Source organism: Salmo salar, chromosome 19, assembly GCF_965601325.2.
Source record: "Salmo salar chromosome 19, fSalSal1, whole genome shotgun sequence".
NCBI lineage: Eukaryota > Metazoa > Chordata > Actinopteri > Salmoniformes > Salmonidae > Salmo > Salmo salar.
In genome coordinates this window covers 69,276,656-69,288,868 of record NC_138309.1, presented here as the reverse complement: position 1 = coordinate 69,288,868, position 12,213 = coordinate 69,276,656, and the positions used below count along the sequence as shown (strand labels likewise).

The following is a 12,213-nucleotide window of genomic DNA, read 5'->3' as shown; positions in this document are numbered from 1 at the left end:
AGGTTAAATAATGTATGTATTGTATGTATGTATTGCCCACCAGGCACGTGCACAGATAGGGTTATACCTGTGCCGAGCACATGCCCCTTTGCCCTCCCACTCACCAAGTGCCCCTTTGGGTGATGGTATAATTTTTGTTGTTGTGTACTGTTTTTGTCATTGTTCTAAACCCACTGCCCCTGAGATGTTGTGATGTCGTCAAGTTCGCCACCCCTTACCCTGTCCGTTGGTTAGCCCTGTACAGAGCTCACGTGCGCCCGAGTTGCCTTTTTCCCAGTCCGCCCTGTACAGAGATTGTGTGGGCCGGGTTTCCAAACATGCATGGCCTGAGATGTGGTCACTGGTCATGTGTGTAGCGAGCTACCCAGTTTAAATATCAACAGTAGGCTACTGCCACAGCAGCATAACATTTGATTAACACTTGATTTACATCATCATCAATATTCGGTCTGGTTTGCAGCAGCATTTCATTTATTTCCTTATAGAATCATAGCTGCGGAAAGCCTGCTGAATTTAAATACATTTGCCAAAGTTATAGAATTACTGCTGTCAGTTCAGAAAGAAATTGAATAATTCTACACCATGAGTAGAGGCGGCAGGGGCGGCAGGTAGCCTAGTGGTTAGAGCGTTGGACTAGTAACTGAAAGGTTGCAAGATCGAATCCCTGAGCTGACAAGGTACAAATCTGTCGTTCTGCCCCTGAACAAGGCAGTTAACCCACTGTTCCTAGGCCGTCATCGAAAATAAGAATTTGTTCTTAACTGACATGCCTAGTTAAATAAAGGTTAAAAAAATATATAATTTTGCCACAGAGGATCAATAGCTTCTTTTAAAACATTGCCTAGCTGTCGATTGTGTGTAACCCAATAACAAAGGACAGCCTACAGTGGGGAATGCACTGTTAATCTGTCAGTGAAGAGCATGCAGACAAAACAATATTTCTAATATAATCGCGTGCAAATGGCTCCTGCTGAAAAAAGAAGACAGTAATCTGTGTGCTATCAACATCCAATTGCAAAGTAGGCTAAAACAATAGAGAGATAGGCTTTTGGCACTACTTTGTAAAACAATGTTTGCTCACAATTTATTTTATTTATTTTTTATTTAACCTTTATTTAACTAGACAAGTCAGTTAAGACCAAATTCTTATTTACAATGACGGCCTACCAGAAGGCAAAAGGCCTCCTGTGGGGACAGGGGCTGGGATAAAAAAATGTATAATATAAAAAATATATAGGACAAAACACACATCACGACAAGAGAGACACCATAACACTACATAAAGAAAGACCTAAGACAACAGCATGGCAGCAACACATGAAAACACAGCATGGTAGCAACTAGGGATGCAACGGTACAGTGGGTCCACGGTTCGGTATGTATCACGGTTTGTGGGTCACGGTAACGGTACGTTTCGGTATCTTTATATTTAAGAAAAAAATAAAAACATCTCCCTTTAAACAATGAACTCTTTATTTTGCCTATAGACAAATAAAAGTTTAAATAAACATGGTACATACTTGTATAGGAAATATTAAATGTAAAAATAACTTGAATTGCAACATCAAGTTGGTACCTTATATGAGATATCTATTCCTTTATGTTGAGCTTCTTCTTTAAAAAGATAAACATGTCAACATACTCTGAAGCAAGACGAGAACGGCTTGCACTGACATTGTCCCCTGCAGTGGAGAAAACTCTCTCACTTGCAACAGAGGTTCCCGGGACACTGAGGCACTGTTGTGCAAGTTTTGCAACATGGGGGAACTTTGACTGGTTTGTTTTCCACCACACAAAAGGATCAGTATCCACATGAAGGCAATCTGCTACCTTGTATGAGGTGACCTCCTCAATCATTTTGGAAAAGGGCTTGGTCTGCTCCTCTGTTTTAAAAACTCCCCAAATAACTGACACGGCAGTCCTCTTTTGAGGAGGGGATAATGAGGATGGATTTTCTTCCTCTGTGGATGGCCCTGCTTGCACGGCTTGAAACTGCAAGAAAAATGGCAAACGTATTATTATTAAGTGTAAGTGACACTTATCTCATTAAAAAAGCATATCTCATCACATTTTAACGCACATGATAAAAAGAATATCATGAAAAATAATTCAAAAATTGGTAATACCTGATGTTCCTGCTCCACAATTTCTTTGATGAAATCCTTGTAGACTCTGTCACAGCAGGGTGGCAGGGATTTAAACCTTGGATCAAGGGCTGTAGCTCTGTGAAGGTAGTCTAGAAGATCCCTGTCTGTGTATCTTCTCTCCAAGTCCTGAATGATGGCTGCCATGGCCTCCCTGATGGTTGCACTGTCCTCAGGACCTGGTGCCATGGATTTGAGAATCATTGTCTTTAGAGGGAGAATCATTGATGAGGTGGGACTTGTATCACTGCTCATGAGAGTTGTCATTATTTTCAGGGGGTTGGGTAGCTGAATGAGTTCTTCTGCCAGCTTCAGTTCACTGTCAATCAGCATGGCTATGTCTTTAACGGACTTCTTCACAGCCTTGTCCAATACTGCAGAGTAGATGGCCGGTTGCTGATCCACATGACGTTCCAGCATGTCATGTATGGTATTCCAATGGGTTGTGACATCATGGATTAATTTGTGCTTTGGTATATCTAGCATCTCTTGCGTGACTGTCAACTTGGTGAGCAGTGGTGCTTTGTGAAAAAAAGTTACCAGTTTTTCTGACCTTCCCCAGGAGGCGGGACACTGCCTTGAGAGCGACTGCCCTCTTGGCTGTGAGGTTCAGGATGTGTGCAAAACATCCAATGTGGGGCCCAAACCCATCAGCTTCATGGATGGCATTCACAATGTTTTGTGCGTAATCTGTAATGGGTCAGATTGTGATATTTGGCCTCTAGCTTCCACTCAGTCACATCATTCATTAATTCTAGGGCTAAGTGTGTGCTTGTATGACTCTCATACAGGGGACGAGTTTGCAACACGTAGCTCTTCATCTCTCAATCCAGTACCAAGTTAACCGTCACAGTGAGGTAGCTTTGAGTTGCTCTGGAGGTCCAACTATCAGTGGAGAGAGTTAGATAGGGTGCCTGTCAATTAGTTTTCAATTTCTCTCTGTGATGTTTCATAGAGTTTGGGAATTACTTTGCTGCTGAAATGTGTGCGTGAGGAGACATTGTAACGCGGTTCAATTTTTTTCATCAGGTGACGAAATCCCGAGTCAGTAACCACCGACTTCTTTGGCTATGAATAATCCCACTGCTTTGGTTATTTCTGTATGATTTTCTGAATTTGTCGCAAATTGTTGCTAGAAGGCAATAGCGAGAGATTGTTATGTTTTCGCTAACGAGTGGACTCTCCTTGCTCCAGCTCCACCTGCAAGGGATGCGGCCGGGTGATGGCGCCGTAAATTACACATCATGTTAGAAGTGTTTCCACTCGAGTAGCCGACAGTGGCAAAGTAATGCTTGCAGACTGTACTTTGTTTGTTACGGTCTTCTTACCCTCGCCTCTTCAAATTTGCTTCTCTCTGTCTCGCTAGCACTCGCCATTGTCACGTTGGAGCTGAGAGAATATTTGTTTTTAGTTTCCCCTCTCTTTATGGGGCCCCTTTAGGAAGGTTTCCTACTGAGATGTCATTGCAAATCGTCCATTGGCTGTTTAATGGGGAGGGGGTTGCAGTCACTGCAGTTGCCACATGTTGAAACATTGCTGTGGAGTAAAGTTTGTCAGCCCTCAAGGAGCCCCCTAATGGCCTGGGGCCACAAGCAGTTGCCTGCCTTGCCTGTTCACTTGCTGAGCGTCTGGTTCTGTGGATCTGAATGTACAACGTGCGTATAGTATGCAATGGATGAGAGAGCTTCCTACTGCTTGAGCTATGTTGTTGATGTAAATTGAGAAGAGCGTGGGGCCTAAGATCGAGCCTTAGGGTACTCCCTTGGTGACAGGCAGTGGCTGAGATAGCAGATGTTCTGACTTTATACACTGCACTCTTTGAGAGAGGTAGTAAGCAGTCCAAAGACCCTTCAGATACACTAATACTCCTTAGCCGTCCCACAAGAATGGAATGGTATACCCTATCAAAAGCTTTGGCCAAGTCAATAAAAATAGCAGCACAACATTGCTTAGAATGACATCATTTAGGACCTTTAAGGTTGCAGTGACACATCCATAACTTTAGCGGAAACCAGATTGCATACCCGAGAGAATACTATAGACATCAAGAAAGTCAGTCAGTTGATTATTGACAAGATTTTCCAACACTTTTGATAAACAGGGCAAAATAGAAATTGGCCTATCACAGTAGGATCATCTTTATCTCCCTCTTTAGGTAAAGGATGCACCGTGGCTGCCTTCCAAGTAATGGGAACCTCCCCAGAGAGGAGAAACAGTTTTAACCTGTTGGGGATAGGGGGCAGTATTTGCACGGCCGGATAAAAAACGTACCCGATTTAATCTGGTTACTACTCCTGCCCAGTAACTAGAATATGCATATACTTGTTTGATTTGGATAGAAAACACCCTAAAGTTTCTAAAACTGTTTGAATGGTGTCTGTGAGTATAACAGAACTCATATGGCAGGCCAAAACCTGAGAAGATTCCAAACAGGAAGCGCCCTCTCTGACCATTTCTTGGCCTTCTTTGTCATCTCTATCCAAAACAAAGGATCTCTGCTGTAACGTGACAATTTCTAAGGCTCCCATAGGCTCTCAGAAGGCGCCAGAACGTTGAATGATGACTCTGCAGTTACTGGCTGAAAAACAGTAGCGCATTTGGTAAGTGGTCGATCTGAGAACAATGAGACGGGTTTGCGCGTGCACGTGAAGAGTCCATTTTCTTCTTTGAGTCTTTGAACGGTCGGAATATTATCGCTATTTTACGAGAAAAATCGCATAGAAAATTGATTTTAAACAGCGTTTGACACGCTTCGAAGTACGGTAATGGAATATTTTTAATTTTTTTGTCACGATATGCGCCGGCGCGTCACCCTTCGGATAGTGTCTTGAACGCACGAACAAAACGCCGTTATTTGGATATAACTATAGATTATTTGGAACCAAACCAACATTTGTTGTTGAAGTAGACGTCCTGGGAGTGCATTCTGACGAAGAACAGCAAAGGTAATCCAATTTTTCTTATAGTAAATCTGAGTTTGGTGAGTACCAAACTTGGTGGGTGTCAAAATAGCTAGCCTGTGATGGCCGGGCTATCTACTCAGAATATTGCAAAATGTGCTTTCACCGAAAAGCTATTTTAAAATCGGACACCGCGAATGCATAAAGGAGTTCTGTATCTATAATTCTTAAAATAATTATGTTTTTTGTGAACGTTTATCGTGAGTAATTTAGTAAATTCACCGGAAGTGTTCGGTGGGAATGCTAGTTCTGAACGTCACATGCTAATGTAAAAAGCTGTTTTTTGATATAAATATGAACTTGATTGAACAAAACATGCATGTATTGTATAACATAATGTCCTAGGAGTGTCATCTGATGAAGATCATCAAAGGTTAGTGCTGCATTTAGCTGTGGTTTTGGTTTTTGTGACATTATATGCTAGCTTGAAAAATGGGTGTCTGATTATTTCTGGCTGGGTACTCTGCTGACATAATCTAATGTTTTGCTTTTGTTGTAAAGCCTTTTTGAAATCGGACAGTGTGGTTAGATTAACGAGAGTCTTGTCTTTAAAATGGTGTAAAATAGTCATATGTTTGAGAAATTGAAGTAATAGCATTTATAAGGTATTTGAATAACACGCCACGGGATTCCACTGGCTGTTACGTAGGTGGGACGAAATCGTCCCACTGGCCCTAGAGAAGATAACAACTTGGGGCTAGCCATTGTAAGTTCAGAGTCACTCACCTCAACAGTACATGTGTGCTGGAGGCGAGCGAAAGCTCTGGGGAGAAAGGGGAGTGTGGCGGGGGTTCCAGTACCAGACAGGGGGAGACAGGCCAGGGCAGTCGGTGAACAGATCGCCAGGTGGAATCCAAGCAGCAGTGCAGCAGGCAACAGGAGTGGGTGTCACACCCACTTGGGAGAACCTTTTTTCAGGAGGCAGATTCCTTGTAGAAAATCCCAGCTAGCTAACTAATGTAGATAGCAAGTCTTTGTCCGTCTTTTCCACGTGGAAACTGTTGCATGATTCAATCTTAGCCCTGTATTGACGCTTTTTCTGTTTGATGGTTCGTCTCAGGGCATAGCAGGATTTCTTATAAGCTTCCGGGTTAGAGTCCCGCACCTTGAAAGCGGCAGCTCTACCCTTTTGCTGAGTGCGAATGTTGCCTGTAATCCATGGCTTCTGGTTGGGGTATGTACGTACAGTCACTGTGGGGATGACGTCCTCAATGCACTTATTGATAAAGCCAGTGACTGATGTGGTGTACTCCTCAATGCCATCGGAAGAATCCCGGAACTTGTTCCAGTCTGTGATAGCAAAACCGTCCTGTAGCTTAGCATCTGCTTCATCTGACCATCTGAATTGGAATGAAGGTTTTGATGTTGAGGTTAGTATCCTGTATAAGTTCTTCAAAAAATAGGCCTGTTGGAAGCTGAAACTATTATTTGGTAGCCTGCAGCAGACAGATTATAGTCTTATTTTCTTCAGCCGGAGCCGCGCATCATTGGGTGTGTCAGTGAAACTGGAAAGCTTTTTTAGGACTTTAATTTCCTCCTTATATTGTACAATATGTCTCCGCACACCTAGGCCTAGGCTATTGATGGATTCAAGATGAGGTCGTTTTTATTGATCTCAGATTCTCAGTTTGTCAGCGTTAAAGTAGCTCGTTATTTCGATCATTTGTGCGGTATTAAAAAAGTAAAGGTGTAAAGTGATGTAGAATTGCATGAAAAGCATTTTTTAAAAGACAAATATCTCTGTAAGCTCTAATGCTCTATGCCATTATGCAAATGCAATGATATGCATGCAATGCTTTATTACCTCAAAGCTCCCCAGGTCACTCCCTTCTCGCTCTCACTTTTTGTTTCGGCACCTCCCGATTAACAAATGAAGCACTGAACACTACTCTAGACTCTAGCTAACCACCATATACTAAAATATTCACACAAGCCACTAGCCATCCAGCCATATATCATGAGTTAGAAGATTCTGAATATTAGGCTATATTATGAAGTAAGAGCAAGAAAAATCACAATCATACATTTTTTTTATATTTAAAAAAATATATTTATATTTTCCGGATGTCAATCGTGTCTTTAGGAGGCACTTTAACTAGCTTGCCCACAATTTGTGAATGGCTAGCCCGTGTTGGGTTGATGTGGGCTTGGTTTTGGCTAGCCTGTGTTGGGCTGGTGAAGGCTGGCCCATGTTGGGCTGATGTGGGCTTGGTGTGGGCTAGCCTGTGTTGGGCTGGTGTAGGCTCACCTGTGTTGGAGTGGTGTGGGCTAGTCCATGCCCACTGAATACCCACATGGGGCCAATGGGGTCATGTTTGCTAGGGGGTCTCCTGGTAATCTCGAAACCCAGAACCAGATTGTCACGTGATATACTGGATTTGGTTCTGGGGGATTGTTGAGATTTTTGGCCTAGTGCAAGTTGCGAGGACCACACCGCCTCCCCTGAAATCCTCTCGGTAGTCTATAGGCCAAATTAACCCCTCCCCTTCCAAAATTCGAAAGATGCCCACCCCTGCAAAATCCTGATTTGTCTAAATCAGGCATTCCCAAACCAGGGGTATGCGCAATGCTGTCAGGGGTATGCCAAATAAAAATGTGATTCACATTAAAAAAATGTATGTATGTATGTATGTATGTATGTATGTATGTATGTATGTATGTATGTATGTATGTATGTATGTATGTATGTATGTATGTATGTATGTATGTATGTATGTATGTATGTATGTATGTATGTATATATATATTTGTATAAAGAAACTGTCCATACCAGCTCTACTGGTAGTACTGCTACTACCAGCAGTACTACAAATGCACCTGTCGACGACACAAGTTGTTCTGCTTCCATGAGCACATCCAATGCTAGCATCAGTAATTCTACATTTGTTGTTAGCCCAGGTAGCATGAACACTCACAGTTGTGAATCTGATGCAGCCGAAGAGCTACTGCCCCCTTACCCGGGAAAGCACCGAACAACAGACAGGGACGATGGACCATCGAAGAGGCGCAAATATGATGAGAACTACATTGATTTGGGGTTCACTTATATTGGGAGTAGTGCCTTTCCTCAGCCACAGTGTGTTATATGTGCAAAAGTACTATCTCACAACTCGATGAAACCTTCACTCTTGCGCAGACATTGAGGAAAAAAAACATGCCAATTTTAAAAATAAGCCACGGGAGTTTTTGAGCGAGAATTAAGACGACTTTCGAGTAGTAAGACGTATAAAAGCAACAGATTAATAAGAAGGGGCTAGGGGCGTCTTATATAGTGAGCTACCGAGTGGCTAGGACAGTTAAGCCATGCTGCTGCTCCAGTTTCAACTGTTCTGCATGCGGCTATGGAACCCTGACCTGTTCACCGGACGTGCTACCTGTCCCAGACCTGCTGTTTTCAACTCTCTAGAGACAGCAGGAGCGGTAGAGATACTCTGAATGATCGGCTATGAAAAGCCAACTGACATTTACTCCTGAGGTTCTGACCTGTTGCACCCTCGACAACCACTGTGATTGTTATTATTTGACCCTGCTGGTCATCTATGAACATTTGAACATCTTGGCCATGTTCTGTTATAATCTCCACCCGGCACAGCCAGAAGAGGACTGGCCACCCCTCATAGCCTGGTTCCTCTCTAGGTTTCTTCCTAGGTTCTGGCCTTTCTAGGGAGTTTTTTTCTAGCCACCATGCATCTACACCTGCATTGCTTGCTGTTTGGGGTTTTAGGCTGGGTTTCTGTACAGCACTTTGAGATATCAGCTGATGTAAGAAGGGCTTTATAAATTAATTTGATTTGATTAAGCCCCATACTATTGTGGAGGACTTAATTCTTCCTGCTGCCGCGGATATGGCTGGAAAAATGCTGGGGGAAAAGGCCAAAACAACTATACAGACAATGACTTCATCAAACAACACTGTTTCACAATGCATCAGTGACATGGCAGGAGATGTTTTTAAACAATCACTGCTTCGTATACAAGCCAGTGAATTCTTTGCATTACAGCTGGATGAGTCAACAGACGTGTCGGGCCTGGCACAGTTCCTGGTGTACAGTGCCTTGTGAAAGTATTCACCCCCCTTGTCATTTTTCTTATTTTGTTGCCTTACAACCTAGAATTAAAATAGATTTTGGGGGGGGGGGTGTATAATTTGATTTAAACAACATTCCTACCACTTTGAAGATGCAAAATCTTTTTTATTTGTGAAACAAACAAGAAATAAGACAAAAAAACGGAACTTGAGCGTGCATAACTATTCACCCCCCAAAGTCAATACTTTGTAGACCCACCTTTTGCAGCAATTACAGCTGCAAGTCTCTTGGGGTATGTCTCTATAAGCTTGGCACATCTAGTCAATGGGATTGTTGCCCATTGTTCAAGGCAAAACTGTTTCAGCTCCTTCAAGTTGGATTGGTTCTGCTAGTGTACAGCAATCTTTAAGTCATACCACAGATTCTCAACTGGATTGAGGTCTGGGCTTTGACTAGGCCATTCCAAGACATTTAAATGTTTCCCCTTAAACCACTTGAGTGTTGCTTTAGCAGTATGCTTATGGTCATTGTCCTGCTGTAAGGTGAACCTCTGTCCCAGTCTCAAATCTCTGGAAGACTGAAACAGGTTTTCCTCAAGAGTACCTTCCTTAAGTTTGTGGTGTCTCCCACATGCCTTTTGGGGAACACCAACACTTATTTTTTTTCTTTAAGCAATTACTTTTTTCTGGCCACTCTTCCGTAAAGCCCAGCTCTGTGGAGTGTACGGCTTAAAGTGGTTCCATGGACAGATATTCCAATCTCCGCTGTGGAGCTGTGATGCTCCTTTTGGGTTATCTTTGGTTTCTTTGTTACCTCTCTGATTAATGCCCTCCTTGCCTGGTCTGTGAGTTTTGGTGGGCGGCCCTATCTTAGCAGGTTTGTTATGGTGCCATATTCTTTCAATTTTTTTATAATGGATTTAATTGTGCTCCGTGGGATGTTCAAAGTTTCTGATATTTTTCTATAACCCAAACCTGATCTGTACTTCTCCACAACTTTGTCCTTGACCTGTTTGGAGAGCCCTTTGGGCTTCATGGTGCCGCTTGCTTGGTGGTGCCCGTTCTTGCTTAGTGGTGTTGCAGACTCTGGGGCCTTTCAGAACAGGTGTATACAGTTGAAGTTGGAAGTTTACATACACTTAGGTAGGAGTAATTAAAACTCGTTTTTCAACCACTTTCCAACAATTGTTTATGGACAGATTATTTTTCTTATAATTCACTGTATAACAATTCCAGTGGGTCAGAAGATTACATACACTAAGTTGACTGTGCCTTTAAACAGCTTGTAAAATTCTAGAAAATTATGTCATGGCTTTAGAAGCTTCTGATAGGCCAATTGACATCATTTGAGTCAATTGGAGGTGTACCTGTAGATGCATTTCAAGGCCTACCTTGAAACTCAGTGCCTCTTTGCTTGACATCATGGGAAAATCAAAATAAATCAGCCAAGACCTCAGAAAAAAAATTCTAGGCCTCCACAAGTCTGGTTCATCCTTGGGAGCAATTTCCAAACGCCTGAAGGTACCACGTTCATGTGTAAAAACAATAGTACGCAAGTAGAAACACTATGGGACCACGCAACCGTCATACCGCTCAGGAAGGAGACACGTTCTGTCTCCTAGAGATAAACGTACTTTGGGGCAAAAAGTGAAAATCAATCCCAGAACAACAGCAAAGGAATTTGTGAAGATGCTGGAGGAAACTGGTACAAAAGTATCTACACTGTGTGCACAAGTGAGTATTCTGAACTTATCATTGTTTCTATTCACATTTTCGAACTCCAAACCATATAAACTTGAATGCTTATTGGATTTAATTATTTTCAGGGGATATGTATTTGTGTAATGAGGGAGGGTGTGGCGAAAGTGAATAACACCTTATATCAAGGTGTGCATAATTATTAGGCAGCCTCATTACCTCAGGTAAAATGGGCCAAAAAAGAAATTTAACTGACACTGAAAAACCAAAAATGTAAAATGCCTTTTAGACGGATGCGACACTCTTTAACCTCTTACATCTAGATGTTCCGCTAGCGGAACACCTGCTCCAATATCCAATGATGGGCGTGGCGCGAAATACAAATTCCTCTAAAATCCGAAAACATCAATTTTTCAAACATATGACTATTTTACAGCATTTTAAAGACAAGACTCTCGTTAATCTAACCACACTGTCCGATTTCAAAAAGGCTTTACAACGAAAGCAAAACATTAGCTTATGTCAGCAGAGTACCCAGCCAGAAATAATCAGACACCCATTTTTCAAGCTAGCATATAATGTCACATAAACCCAAACCACAGCTAAATGCAGCACTAACCTTTGATGATCTTCATCAGATGACAACCCTAGGACATTATGTTATACAATGCATGCATGTTTTGTTCAATCAAGTTCATATTTATATCAAAAACCAGCTTTTTTACATTAGCATGTGACGTTCAGAACTAGCATACCCCCCGCAAACATCCGGTGAATTTACTAAATTACTCACGATAAACGTTCACAAAAAACATAACAATTATTTTAAGAATTATAGATACAGAACTCCTCTATGCACTCTAGGTGTCCGATTTTAAAATAGCTTTTCGGTGAAAGCACATTTTGCAATATTCTCAGTAGATAGCCCAGCCATCACGGCTAGCCATTTAGACACCGACCAAGTTTAGCCCTGATCAAACTCCGATTTACTATTACAAAAGTTTCATTATCTTTGTTGTCTTCGTCAGAATGCACTCCCAGGACTGCTACTTCAATAACAAATGTTGGTTTGGTCCAAAATAATCCATCGTTATATCCAAATTGCGGCGTTTTGTGCGTGCGTTCCAAGACACTATCCGAAATGGTAAATCAGGGTCGCGAGCATGGCGCAATTCGTGAAAAAAGATTTCTAAATATTCCATTACCGTACTTCGAAGCATGTCAACCGCTGTTTAAAATCAATTTTTATGCCATTTTTCTCGTAAAAAAGCGATAATATTCCGACCGGGAATCTCCGTTTAGCTAAACAGAGGAAAGAAAACAAAGCTTTCGGTCGACGCGGGCACGAGCCTGAGTCTCACAGTACTGTAACCAGCCACTACCC

At 42.1% G+C, this 12,213-nt stretch overlaps 1 protein-coding gene across 2 annotated transcripts in view; it reads left to right on the top strand.

The window, feature by feature from the left end:
- Nucleotides 1-12,213, top strand: part of afap1l2 (actin filament associated protein 1 like 2) — a 178,547-nt gene that overhangs the window by 25,256 nt on the left and 141,078 nt on the right. The gene's annotated exons all lie outside the window — the stretch shown is intronic.